Genomic DNA, 12129 nt, shown 5'->3' with positions numbered 1-12129 from the left:
CCGAATCGCAAACAGAAAGCATTTAACACGGAACACAAACAAAACTGGCATACCTAATGCATGTTCAGACACAGCGAAGCATGAATGCTAAATGTGAGACAGTCCGAGGGCATGAGGCATAAAGTAATCTCACAACTAACAACAGGGCAATTCCAAACTACTCTTTCAAACATACCGCAGCCTTAGTGCACCACCACTTCCCAGACAATGCTGAAAAGAGAGAAAGAAAGAATATAATAAGTTTGGGCCATAAAAAAGTGAATTTCACCAATCACAGTCTCGATTAGATTACCTTTCCCTTCCGGTGTCTCTAGGACGGAAATGCAGGAAATGGGAGAAATTCAATAACATATGCATTGGAAAGATTTTCCCATTCGCCAGAAAGCCAAATAACGATAAATCGACTCACCACCGGACTTTGTTTCACAACAGCGATGAAATAACAGTCTCCATTCGGTTCCAGTAAAACCTCAACTTGCCTGGAACATAAACCAATCGCTGAGCTGCTTGCGATTTTCTGCAGGGGAGGCGAATAACATCATGGTAGCTGAGAGACCTGACCACACTCGGCACCTGTCCACAGTTAATTCTCCGAGAACATCAATGCAGCGGGGATCGAAGCAGCATTCGAGTTGATCATCTGAAATGGCAGTGGTGGGATTCGAACCCACGCCCCTTGCAGGACTGGAACCTGGATCCAGCGCCTTAGACCGCTCGGCCACACTACCATACAGCCTGCGCGTCCATTTTCTTGCATTTCGAATTGTGCTCCTGCATAACCACACATGCAAAGTCACATGAAAAGGGTTCCATGGTCCCTATCCGACTCGCACAGCAGCTGGTATGTGCCCGGCTACAATGTCTATTTCGCAGCAGATAATGAAAGCCCATCAATCCAGACAAAAATCAATGGTAAGCTGTGTCTATCTTCTCAGACTCTTTTCAGCCAGAAATGTATCTTTGACTGCGTGAGAATATATGTTCGGTAATGATTTGGTCAAATCACCATGAGCTGCTTGACATTACTTCAATTTCGATCCTTGCTTTGCTGAATGATTTCACCGATTGCTCGAAACAGGACAACTTTCACGTTTACACGGAACACGAAACACACCGGACTACAGGGAAAATGCACAAAGCTGAGCAGGCCGTGTTCCACATCATACCGTGCAGCATAGTTTCACTAACTGTTTCTATTCGAGAAGCCACTTTCCTTGCCTTTTACCTTAACCGTGCAATTTACTGCAGAGATGTTCACACCTGGACTTGAGCCACATGGATATCAACTGAGTTGGAAACCTGTGTGGGAATCGACAAGAAGCGACTCAATAAATTTTGCTAAACTCCATGGTGCTTTTTAGAAATGCAGTTTGTGTCCAAGTAAATCGAAAAGGCAGTTTCTGAACATAGCGACAGAAGTTACTGCTCACCCCACCCCCACTCCGGAAGTGGTGCTAACTGCACTTGGTTGCTTTTTGTTCACGATGTGAAGATCTCTCACGAATGAGTCACCTGCATATCTCTTGTTGCTGAGAGACTCACAAAGAAAGAATTTCACCAGAGCTGCAACTGCCTCACTTTCCCACTCGCTCTCCCCGTTTACATTTTCCTTCTCGTCAGTGATTTAAAGAAAACCAAAAGGATGCGATGTTATTCTTGCCAATGCAAGCAGATTGCCAAATCTTAGTTTTAAAATCTTGCTGCAACTGTTCTGATCTTAATGAAGGCACACATGGGATTCAGTGCAGTAATGATCCCCTAAACTGGAGAAGGAAATCCTTGCCTTCAAGAATACGTCCGGAATGTTCACTGATTCATCCCAGTGATGGCAGGACTGTCCTCTGGAAGCATATGAGTAAAATCATTCAATGTTCCATGGAGTTTCGAATGAGTGGTGAAGGGAAAGTCTCCATTCACAAATTAATCATTCAGTAGAATTCAATACAGGGACCCATGAAATGATGAACACATTGAAAAAGAACATGGACGTACGATACACAATAGCTAAGACAATTACTATGTGAAAAAACTTTGATTTCAGATCCACGGTGGCCTTTGGTGATGACATTTACTGTCCAGAACCAGTCTGCACTGGAATGACTGGAGACACACTATGAAGTATTTGAACTTGAGTCGCCTTTAGAAATAACTGAGGCTCACTCAGGGCACGGGGAGTTAGAGATGTTGGCCTTACAAAACTTTCAAACATTTCATGGAAGAATAAAGGGAGTGATAGATAATTTTCGATCCTACGGAGATGATGTTCATGAACTGGATAGATAATAATTTACCTGAGTGGAGTTTATACATAGTGACGTCATATTTAAAAAGCAAAGAGTTCATAGTGTGACTGTAAAATCTTCAGGTCACCCTCAGTGGGAGCATTGTGTGTAATCCTTGTCCTCATGCTCCACCAACAACATGTGAAGAGATTAGAAAGGACACCGACGCTGTTTCCTGGATAGCAAGATATTAGAAAGCCAAGTGACGTTGTTTACTGAGACATAAAAATATCAGAAAGGATGCAAACGGGATGATGGAAAGAATGAGGGAGTTTATTCACGAGATCTGGAAATGCTGGAGCAGAAACACCCAAGTTTGAAGTCAACAAATGAGATTTTCACATAACGTGAGGTTTGAATGACGAAATCAGGGAAATCCCCTCTTTCGAGTGAATCAATAACTTTAGTTAGAGCTTCAAAACCATTAGTGAATGATTAAGAAAAGTTTGAATGAGAGTTTCTTCCAATCAATACAGTTAGTTAAATCGTGAACGACTTTCCAGAAATAAAACGTAGAAGCTGATTTCACAGTGTTTTAAAAGATACACGAACAAACATACAAGGAGGGAATTTACCATTGAGAGGAAGTCAGTGTGGTTGCGTAAGAATTTCGAATTTGGTTGACTTCAGCCACAAAGACATTTCATGAACACGTAGAACTGATTAAGATTGAGTAAAAAACGTTCATGGATTGGTAAGATGTGGCGTGTTATTCATGGTGAAACTCCGTAAATGGAGCTGATGTCCTAAAATAACTGCAGACAGAAGTTATATCCTAATCAGTCGGAATTGAATCGTCACTTGGAGACGCAACACCTACTTTAAAGATTCGACCACATTCACATGATGTTATGTATATTTCGTACATTCTTTACTCCACCCAAGAAATGCACCAAGAAGATCTGTTATTTTGTATTGTTAACCCTCTGTACTTCTCTGCAGCATGCCATTGAAGATAAAATATGCTCAGGCCAAAATTCAATTCAATACAATATTCAAACGGTCCTATGTGATTTTTCCTTTTTGATTATTGCAATAACCTTTGCGACTTTGCAACAAAATGCATAACATAAAACCAGTTCAACATTTATTTTCGCGAAATTAAAGCAATGCACATGGGAAACGTTATCCACCTGCTGAACAATCACCTTTGGCTCTCTCTCCACACATGTCTCTTCACGTTTTAACTACTTGCAGTATGTTTGTTGATCAAGGAGTTATTATCCAATAAAGGTCATTTCTCAATCCACAAACACGGGTATTTTCCCATAAACTTGGCTTTGCTCAATATCACCTTCTATCCGTACCCCTCAAGACAATGAATAATTGAAGCTGCTCCATGTGAGGCTCAAACTTAAAACTTCAGCGCAGCACAGCCCACTATACTGGCACAGAGATACCATGCACTGTCACCTGCATCACAGGAGCAACACATTAATGCTTATCTCCAAGTTCCTGGTTGTACCTTAACGTTTGGGAAACCGAAGTTCTCTGATTCCATGGCTAGTAACGGGGATTTAACGATCATCTTCACCAGTGGTTCTGACTCCGAGTGAGAAAAATGGTGAGCTACTCATTGCAAAGATGGGTAGATTTTTGAAATATATAATTGCAACATTTGCCTTCACTAACCAATGAACATTTTATTTTGTTTTTCATCTGTAGAAATCTTAAAATCTTCATCTTTAACAGACTCAATGACAGATCTCCATTGTGTCTCTGGTATCAAATTCCAAAGTGTAAACCCCCTCTGAATTCTTCCACCACAGTCCGCTTTTTGGTAGTGTTCCTGTTGTGGGAAATGCACTTCCCCGTGTGTCAACTGCTGCTCCCAGCATTCTCTCTGGCACTGCACTAATTTTCCTTCTGACACTTGCTCACTGTGTTGCTGTGATCATACTTGGTGTTGCATGGCCCAGGAAAATGATACAGATCAAGGTTTTTGCATTGCTGAATTCAATTGTCTGTTTAGTCTTATTTAGGATTTTGAAAGTGTCTGTTCTATACAGAAGTGCTGGTCAAAAACATCTGAGCAGAAGAATGGTGTTCTGAATAATGACATTGAGCACTATGCACTCTCCTCCAGTCTCGAAAACAATTCCTCACAGGCAATTTAATAGACAATAGACAATAGGTGCAGGAGTAGGCCATTCTGCCCTTCGAGCCGGCACTACCATTCATTGCGATCATTGCTGATCATCCTCAATCAGTATCCTGTTCCTGCCTTATCCCCATAACCCTTGAGTCCACTATCCTTATGAGCTCTAGCCAACGCTTTCTTGAAGGAACACATCCTGCTTTCTCGGGTTCTTCATTCTGTTGACTTCAAATCTTCACAGAATTCAACAGACTTTGTTACATAGTCTTTTCTTCACTTTTGCTTAGATCACTGTAAGCAGAGTGTCACAGTGGGAATGCCATTGTCCCACAACCCAGAGGTCAGACCATACTCTTGGGACCGTACTGTGCTATTTAGCATTTCACCAGACCAGGGAGAAATATCTGCTGTTCTGCATAATTTACGCAATTCACTTATTCATGCACGAGCTCATATACGTGACGAGGTGGCCGAGAGGTTAAGGCGATGGACTGCTAATCCATTGTGCTCTGCACGCGTGGGTTCGAGTCCCACTCTCATCGCTGTTTTCAAAGTTGCTATTTTTGCATGCTCACTCCTGTCTTATTGAAATTGGAACTCCAATGGTCAGTTTATATGCATCGACGCTATTATAAAATCTCAAAGAATAATTTGAGTCAGTTGCTTAAACTGCATTGAAACGTAGATCACATTGGGATAATGAAAAGTAACGCGATTTTCTTTTTCAAAGCTGCTGTGACCTTTTATCATATGAAAGAGATCCAGGAAACCAAAATACAAGAGATGCGAAGCGCATGTTTATGTAATGCGATTCTTAATGACTGTTTTTTCAAATGAAATCTGGAGCAGGTTGAGTAGAAGTGATTCATGTTGGTGAGAAGAGCACAGAAAGGCAGAACAAAATAATGGAAATATTTCAAAAGGGGCAGGGCGTGGGTGTTGGGGCACCGAGAACTGGCTGAAAATGCACAGAAGAGAATTGCAGATATGGGTGCCATGCATGGATACGGAGAGACTTTCACATTGGTCTCTTTATCGCCCGTTGCTCTCGCCATTGATGAAGGCTGGACACAAGATACAGATGAACACAAGATGTGGGAATCAAGCTCCAAAACGTTATGCAGACACTGGATGCATCACATTGAACTATGGACAACTGGAGAAGTTGCATGCTCACTGCAGGGACTGAACCTAAACTGTGGAGCAATAATCGCAAATTCATGCAGCATTAGCATGAAAAATGATTTAATGTGTCTTTATACGCATGTCATTAACAGACGTTTCGTTCTAATACCTGTGTCATTGAAAGAAAAGGACACCACATGTCAAGATGGATGACAACGTAACCAAGTTTGCTTTGAAATTGAGATCCATTTCATCATTGTACACAGTGGACAAGTTCATTTTAAATAATACATACCACATTCCCTCACCTGTAATAAAAGTGTGTTTTCATTACAAACATTGCCCTTGCTAAGTGGCAGTTACTCAACATGAAAAATATGATGTAATTTTTATTGAGCATACATCAATTAGCACCATTATCTAACTTCGGATTGACTGCAATATGCACATGATAAACAATATTTAAGAAAGAATGTCTTTTGGAAGTAATGATTCGGTGCTGACGAAAAATAATATTAAATTCACATGATGCGGATATTCCACCAATGGCTCCAATGGTGGAAATGGTCAGTGGGCACTATTTCTAAGTTGGTATAGAGGTGTGTGAGTTGCAAGGGTTGGGAGATCCCACCTCATCTGGAGCAGCGTCTGCTCACATGGACCAGGGAGCATTGGGGCAGCAGGCTGGGAGTTCCAACCACACCTGGAGAAGCTTTTATTGACTTGGAGTAGCAGGGAGCATTGGGGAAGCAGGCTGGGAGATCCAACCTAACCCAGAGCAGCTTCTATTGACGTGGAGCAGCAGGGACCATTGGAACATCAGACTGCGGGATCTTACCTAATTTGAAGCAGCTTCAGTCGACATGGAGCAAGGAGTTTTGTGAGATCCGTCTGGGAGCTCCACTCTCACCTGGAGCAGCTTTTAATGTCAAGTAGCAGCGGGAAGCATTGGGACATCAGAGTGATAGATCCAGCCTCAACTGGACCGCTTCTATTGACATGGAGGAGGGAGCATTTGGACATCAGACTGGGAGGACCAACCTCACAAGGACCAGCCCTTAATGACATGTAGCACCTGTGAGCATTTGGGCATGAGAGTGGTAGATCCAACCTCAACTGGACCGCTTCTATTGACATGGAGCAGGGAGCATTGAGGCATCAGACTGGGATCCCCAAATTAAATTGAAGAAGCTGCTATTGACATGGAGCAGCAAGGAGCATTGGAACGTTAGGTTGGGAGCTCCAACCTCACCTGGAGTAGCTGGTATTTACATGGAAGAGAAGGGAGGATTGGGACATTAGGCTGGGGGAAAGGATATTCAACTATTTTAATCTGAAGTAAAATAGGTTCCAAAGCTCAGATGTTAATTGATTTATGAAGAAACTTTCCCAGGAAAATAATTAATACTTTCGATACTAAAGACAAGTCCTGCAAATATCCAACTCAGGAAAATGCATTGGTACAGAGAGAAATGGGGGTGATGTTTCATGTCTTTGTCTTTTCTTTTCTGGCCGACTCTGCACTGGATTACATCACGAGAAGGACGTTTTCACTCATTTCATATTGTTCAGTTTCCTGCAAATACGGACAGGTCATTAACGCAATCTAAACCGAAAATTAATGGGAATATGTGATGTTATGATTAGGCTAGAGTTTACCTCTAATTAGGGTGAAAACGCAGCAAAGTAAGTTGCAATTTTCTTGATCAGCAGCGACCTCATTGATTAGCTGCTCGAATTGTGAATGGTAGTTTTTTTAAGACAATTTGAAGTGGATCATTGATGGTGATTATCTTTGTTCTTTGTTCACCTTGTGACTGTTACTGTTATTGCTCATGTCGTTGTCAGCACCACAGCTCTGCAGCGTGTAAAATTTCAGCTGTGCATCTGGCCAGTGGTACAGCCATTCGTATAGCTGGCTACGGATCAGGCAGGTGCAGGTTCAAGTTTTGCTTGGCACAAGCGCATTGTGGAGATTCAGCACACATCCAAACTTTTTTTTTTGTTACACTGAGGTGGATAATATTTGAAATTTTCATCTCCACGAACGAAAATTCGTTTACTGTCTTCGATCAATTAAACATTACCAAGAGCTCTCAAAGTTAAAAATCACATTGCATCAGATTGTATCGAACAAGCATATTTGGAAGCACCAGTGTTCCGTGCACTGTTTCTTCATCAGGTGGTTGTGAACTGTTGGACTCTAATCTGGCTTTGTATGATTTTTAAATTTGTCCACCCTAGTCCAACACCAACACATCTATGTCATGGGTACAATCGACACCACGAACGATCAATTAAAATCCAGATGATCTTCCAAACGATCGCGCATATTGACACACACATCAAGTTTCTGCAGAAAGACACACACCTGATGAAGGAGCGGCTGTCTGAAAGCTAGTGTTTCCAAATAAACCTGCTGGACTATGCCCTGACGTTGTGTAATTTTTAACTTTGTCTACCCAACTCAAACATTGGCACTTCCATATCATTGAGAACATCAGTCATGTCCCAGCGCTGTCAGAGAAGGCAATCTTGGAATAGCCTCACTCATTGTTCAGAAGGTACGTTTAATTTTCAGAAACCAACCCACTCAATCGTGAATTACTGCAGATTGTTAATGTGCTGAGCTATTTGTTTTAGCTTTACATTAAATGGAAGCCGGTTAGCTCAGTCCGCTGGCTAACTGGTTTTTGGTATAGAGTGAGACTAACAACGTGGGATTAATTGTCGCACTGTCTCAGGGTGCCAGAAGGATCATCATCTCCTCTGCGTACATGATCTGTAATACAATGTGACTCTAGTGAGTAGGAATGCAACTGTCGATGTCAAGCATCATTATCATTGCCATCGATTGCCTTGGTCATTTGGTCACAATGACCAGGAACGGGACTGAGTCCTTTTAATACTCACTGCTTTAACGGGATACGGAAAAATGTTGTGCAAAATAGACTTGAATGAAAACTGGGTTTCCAAGGGTCGCTGCGTTGTTTACAGAAAATGTTACATTATCACAGGGCTTCTCACTCGGTCGGCTTCAATTCGGCACAGAATTCGATTCAACCACACTTCATGAACATGCTTCTGCAAGATCCTACAGACAACATGAAACACACTGCAGTCATCATTAATCTTCACCATGGCTTCATTCAAGGACATAATGCACAGTTTTCATGAATACTGAAGACATAAGAATGTCATGCAAGAGCAAATTGAATTTCAGTTTAAATTGTAAAGTGCTAAGAATCTAGAGTAAGATACAGAACGCCCGAAATTCATGTTTATTACCGTGGTCAGAACTCTAGTCAGAAAAAGGGGAAATCTGTCCCTGAATCCCCAATATCTAACCGCCAGTTTGCTCCATGTTTCTAGTTGGAAACCTGTGTGAAGGAGCATGCAGCTTGAAAGAGCACCTGGGACAACCCTCCCCTGTCTGATTCGAAGCTACAACAGCAGCTGTGAGAGCGGTGGGATAAACGGGAGGACCTTGGTATTCCGTGGTGCAGATTCACATTGTCCTCATCATGCTATTGTTAAAAACCCTCTGTCAGAAACAGCACAGACCGAGAGGAATAGGAGGGGACCATTTCACCCACCAGCGCTACCCCGCCATTTGACATAATTACGGCTGATCGAACAGGTCAATGTCTTTTCCCAGCCCATCTACATCAACCTAACACCCAAAGGGAAAAAGACACTGAATAAATCGAAACACTCTGTGCAACCGTGGGAGGGAACTGTGTTGAAAGACAGTGGGTATCTGCAGTGGGTTTTGTGAATGAGCAGCCGATTGCTGGCTGATCATATTTCAAATGATATGATTTTCTTAAAACTCACCACCAAGAAAGTGAGGAACCTTCTCTGGTCAGTAGCAGGGACGAGAACTCCAGACGATGGGAACTGACGATGAAGCAGCAGAACAATCATTGAATCAGCTGAAATCTGAACAAAATTGCGATTCTGGGGTGAATCAAACCCACAAACTGTGAATCGCGATCTTAACAATGCAGTAGATGTCCACCACGTCTTTCATTGTGCCACTGAGCTGCACTAGCCTCCATTTTACTGCACCGAAAGTTACAGTATTCAACTCTTTCAATAAATATCTGTTTATCTTCGCCCCACCTTCCAGTACCTGCTCCTTATCCGTGCATGCTCTAGCTCCTCAAGTGTTCGGCTCAATACTCCTGAAGTAGTTTGATGACTCTTAGCTTTAGCACACGTTCAAACAGTGAGTTCCAGACAAACAACCGTCTCCGGATGTAAACATTCTTCCTAAATCTTCACTGAATATCCTCTCTGTAGCGTTTCATCTATAACCCTGGTTATTTACCCTTCCCATAAGAAGTTTATTCCTGTCAAACATATCTATTCCATTTCTGTGCACGTTAATCAATTTCTCTCTCAGCTTTCTCCGCTCTCAGATAGAGAGCCCCAGTCGAGCTCATCTATCTTTGCATTGACGAGAGTGTAGTACTTTAAAAGCACAGAACGTCTGGCAGCATCCGAGGAGGAGGAGAATCGATGTTTCGGGCATAAGCCCTTCACCAGGAAAGAGGCTTTTGAGTCGGGGTTGAGGGAGGGGAATGGGGTTGGTGGTCAGGTAGCTGGGAAACCGATAGATGGATGAAGAGAGGTAGAAGGTGGTAGTTCGGAGGGGCAATGATGGCCGGGTCCAGAGAGCAGTGCCTAGCTTTAGGCTTGGGATTGGGATAATGTTGGGGGAGGTGAAATGAGGAAGCTGTTGAAATACACATTTATCCCGTATGGTTGCAGGGTCCTAAGGTGGAACAAAAGATTTTCTTCCTCCAGGCATCGGCTGGCAATGGAATGTCGGTGTTGTTTTTTCCCGAAACATCGATTTTCCTACTCCTCAGATGCTGTCTGACGTGCTGTGCATTTCCAGCACTACACTCTCGACTCTGAGCTCCAGCACCTGCAGCCCTCACTTTCGCTTATCTTCGCAGGGGGAATGTCCGAGCTCAGGTACCACGTTGATAAATCTCCTCTGACCACAATCCCGTCCAAACGCACGTTTCCTGAAGGCTGGCAATCACAACAGAATAAAGTTATCAAAAGAAGTGTAGAAACATCGGAACCAAATCAGCTGGTCTAGTGCATCTGGGGAGAAATTTTCGAGCCAAACAATCCGCCTTTGGAATGAATGGTATGTGTAGATGGGGCAGGAACATGAAAGAAGGTATTCTGGGTCTAAAATGATTGAACTCCATGTTGGGTACTGAAGATTGCACTGTCTCTCATTCGGAAATGACGTGCCACTCTTCCAACTTGCACAGGCCATGCGGGAGCTCTGCAGCAGACCAAACTGACATGGAGGCATGGGAACACAGTGGGAATTTGCAGTGACAGGAATCTAGAAGCTCAAGTTCTTTTTCTGTTTGCAGACAGAACATAGGTGTACTCGCGTTTGTCACCCATTCTGTTTTTTTCTCCCCAGTCTTGACGAGATCACATTGTGAGCAGGAAATGCAGCTTGCTAAATTGAGTGAGAGGCACATAAATCACTGGAACTTTACACAGCGAGGAGAGACATCGAAAACAAGTAGCATTGCATCTTCTGAGATTTCGTGCACTTGTGCCATATGGGGAAGTGTTGGGGGCCAAGGAGGACTGGATAATGGTGCTCAGAGAGAAATTGTCCTACATAGTGCCGGTATTCAGTGGTATGGGCGAGTGGGGAAAGGGCAGTAGAATGTATATTTTCCTGAGCTACCTTCTATAAGTAAACACCTCACTACAAGCAAAACTACCTAATGATTTTCGTTCCAACACCGACTCTAGGTACAGCTTACAGAAGTCACGTGTTTGCACAGTCACTGTCACTGTGTCTCCCCGGGAGCAGCAGCATTCCCACACGCTGATTCAGACAGCACAGTTCTTACTCTGACATGTCCGTTCGGGAATGGAAGGACAAGTATGAATAACCCATTCTTGTAACTGAGTATCTGTATTGCTCAATCACAATCACTTAACTATCCGAACTCCTTTTTAAATCACTTGATGCAGAGCCTTGAATGTCTTGGCATCACAAATTCACATCTGAATACTTCGGAAAGTTATGTGGATTTTGCCTCTCCGATCCTTGCATACACTGTGTTTCAGATTTCAGCCACCCACTGCTTGCAAACGTATTTCCACGCATTCACTGTAATCTTTCCGCCTCTGATATATTGTCAACACAGGAGAAAACGGAGCTTCGTGGAATGATTGGTTCGGCTGGGATTATTCTCTTTGAAACAAAGGAGGCGGAGGGGACCTGTATAATCACATGATAACATTTATAAACGTTCAATATTCATGGGATCTTGACAGGGTAGTTATGGGCAGGTGGTTTATCCTCTGGTATGAGGAGAACACCAGAGGACATGAACTCAGAATTAGATTTTGCCTATTTAATTCAGAAATGAGCAGTCATTTCTTTGCTCAGGGGCCAGTGAAACAGTGGAACTCCTTACCGAAACTGTTACTGGGGATGAGTTGTTGTGTATTTTCAAACTGTGCCAGACAGATCAGAAAGACGATAATGCTTTGTCGAGGCAATGCAAGAGAATGGAGTTGAAGATTATCAGATCAGCCGTGAGATCATTGAATGTTCGAGCAGAC

General features: G+C 42.9%; 2 non-coding genes across 2 annotated transcripts; one reads left to right on the top strand and one right to left on the bottom strand.

Annotated features, from left to right (window-relative positions):
• Positions 1-646: 646 nt before the first annotated feature.
• trnal-cag (transfer RNA leucine (anticodon CAG)) lies at positions 647-728 on the bottom strand. The gene has a single exon. It is a non-coding gene; the product is annotated as a tRNA-Leu (tRNA).
• Positions 729-4840: 4112 nt separating this feature from the next.
• Positions 4841-4922, top strand: trnas-gcu (transfer RNA serine (anticodon GCU)). Its single transcript has one exon. It is a non-coding gene; the product is annotated as a tRNA-Ser (tRNA).
• The last annotated feature ends 7207 nt before the right edge of the window (positions 4923-12129 follow it).

The sequence above is a fragment of the Hemiscyllium ocellatum genome, unplaced genomic scaffold (genome assembly GCF_020745735.1).
Source record: "Hemiscyllium ocellatum isolate sHemOce1 unplaced genomic scaffold, sHemOce1.pat.X.cur. scaffold_313_pat_ctg1, whole genome shotgun sequence".
NCBI classification, from domain to species: domain Eukaryota; kingdom Metazoa; phylum Chordata; class Chondrichthyes; order Orectolobiformes; family Hemiscylliidae; genus Hemiscyllium; species Hemiscyllium ocellatum.
The sequence above is the reverse complement of the archived record's forward strand: the minus strand, read 5'-3'. Positions and strand labels throughout refer to the sequence as shown.